At 39.7% G+C, this 2,572-nt stretch overlaps 1 pseudogene across 1 annotated transcript; it reads left to right on the top strand.

The window, feature by feature from the left end:
- The first annotated feature begins 209 nt into the window (after window positions 1–209).
- Window positions 210–1,756, top strand: LOC306650788 (large ribosomal subunit protein uL22-like; annotated as a pseudogene). Its single transcript has one exon. The product of its transcript is annotated as a large ribosomal subunit protein uL22-like (transcript).
- Window positions 1,757–2,572: the final 816 nt, after the last annotated feature.

Below are 2,572 nucleotides of genomic sequence, written 5' to 3'. Positions count from 1 at the left end.
AGTCTATATCAGCTCCAGTACATACTCACTTAAAAGCATATCCCAGTCCCTTTTCCCCCAAATCAGGGTCTTCTTCCCAAATCTCATGGATAGAGACAACTTCACCTTCTCTGTCAAAATCTCCACCTTGTTTTCTTCCTGAAGTTATCGATCCATGATCCATGCATATTTAACTGTTCTCTGCTCAAATGCACACTTTTTATCCTTCCATGCCTAGAGGAAAAAGAAGGCACAGGTCACTCAAGTAAGTGGAGTTCTTTCCCCAGGAGGTGCCTCCCTCAATGGCGTCAACCCTTTGTCCCCTGAGGGACAGGACCACACACTCCCTGATCTCTTTGCCTGCTACACACCTTCAGCTTTCCCCACAGCTTTTATCTCTAAACTCAGTACCTCAAATACCCTCTCTTTATACTCAATATCTCTACCACTCAAACTACAACTGCCTCACATTTTAAATTAATGCTATGGACTAAGGGGTGAATTGTAGTGAATTTTTAAAATTTTAATGCTATTGCAGCATCTCTGTTAAGTATAACTTGTAATTTTCATACCAGAAGCAGGGCTTAGTCACCCTTGACACAGGTTCCAGTTCCCCTCGCTCCTCACCGTGATCAATCCAGATATCTTCTGTGTGCGACCACCTGCTATTGACCACTTCTCAATGTGAACTCACTATAACCGATATGACTCACCAGCAAACCTTCAACCCTGCATGGATTGTACATATGTGCAACAGTAAGCCTCTCTGTCACAGTGTGCCACCATGGACTTCATTCCTACTTGCTTTTAATTCACCAATTACAATTCCCCTTTGGAAATCTTGGGCAATATTCTTAATTCCAATGATGACTTTAGCACTCAGGACCCACATGCTGGTCTTTGTGTACATCCCTGGCAATTGGTCCATTCCTGTTAACCTGGTAAGGTGCCTGCTATCTTTTCTAGGATTCATGATGTATTAAGTAGTAAAACATATATTGTGCCCTATACATACATAAAGGTATTATTTGTCAATCGGATGTATGATTAAGCCACGTGCAGTGATGCACACCTATACTCCCTAGGGAACTCAGAGGTTGAGGCAGGAGGATTGCAAATTGGAGGCGAGCCTCTGAAATTTAGTGAGAACCTGTTTCAAAATTTTTTAAAAACATAAAAGTTCCTGGGAATGTGTTTCCTGTAAGTGACCTGAGGTGATCTGTGAAAATAGTTCACTACCCTCTTAACTCAGAAAACCCCACAAAAACATACAAATCAAGAGGTTCAGATCTTTGTGTTTGCTTTAAGAACATTCCTGAAACTGCATAGGCCATCAAAGGTATGCATATACAAAAAGCCTCCAAGTATCTGAAAGATGTCACTTTAAAGAAGCAATGTATGCCATTCTTGTGTTACAATAATGGATTTGGGAAGCATGCCCAAGCCAAACAGTGGGGCTGGACACAGGGTTGGTGGCCCAAAAAGTGCTTATTTTTTGCTGCACATGCTCTGCATTCTTTGCAGAGAGGGATGCTGAACGCAAGGGTTTAGATGTAGATTCTCTGGTAATTGGACATATCCACATGAACAAAGTATCCAAGATGTGCCAACTTACTTACAGCGCTCATGGTTGGATTAACCTATACGTGTGTTCCCCTGCCATTGAGACGATCCCAATTGGAAAGGAACAAATTATTCCTAAACCAAAAGAGGAGGCTGCACACAAGAAAAAATATCCCTGAAGAAACTGAAACAAAATCTTACAGCATGGGAATAAATAAAGAAAAATAAATGTTAAAAAGTGAGGGACCAGGGAAGCAGCTTAGTCGTAAAGTGCTCCTGGCATTCAATCTGCAGTCAAATTAAAATAACTCATACATTGCTGAAGGAGTTGCATATTGGTGCAGCCACTCTGGAAAGTAGTATGGAGATTCCTCAGAAGACTTGGAATGGACCCACCATTTGACCCAGCTATCCCACTTCTTGGTTTATACCCAAAAAACTTAAAATCAGCATACTACAGTGATGCAGCCACATCAAAGTTCATAGCAGCTCAATTCACAATAGCTAGATTGTGTAACCAACCAAGATGCCCTTCTATAGATGAATGAATAAAGAAACTGTGGTATATATACACAGTGGAATATTACTCAGTCATAAAGCAGAATAAAATTATGGCATTTGCTGGTAAATGGATGAAGTTGGAAAATATCATGTTAAGTGAAATAGGCCAAGAACAAATGTTTTCTCTGATAAATGGATGATGATATATAACGGGGAGAGGTGGGGGAGGAGAAAAGAAGAATGAAGGAACTTTGGATGGTGTGGAGGAAAATGGGGTGGGGGTTGGGGGATAGAAAGAGAGCAGAATGAAACAGACAGTATTACCCTATGTATATGTATGATTACATAAATGGTATGAATCTACATTGTGTACAACCATAGAAACGAAAAGCTGTACCCCATTTGTGTATGATGAATCAAATGCAGTCTGTAAAAATTTAAAAAATTTTAATAAAAACATAATTTAAAATTTTTATATTTAAATCACAGAACTTATTTCATGTGATTTTGTTTTGTTTCTCCTCTTCTG

This window comes from Sciurus vulgaris, assembly GCF_902686455.1.
Source record: "Sciurus vulgaris genome assembly, chromosome: X".
NCBI lineage: Eukaryota > Metazoa > Chordata > Mammalia > Rodentia > Sciuridae > Sciurus > Sciurus vulgaris.
Note: the sequence above shows the minus strand (reverse complement) of the source record. Positions and strands in the feature narration are given on the sequence as shown.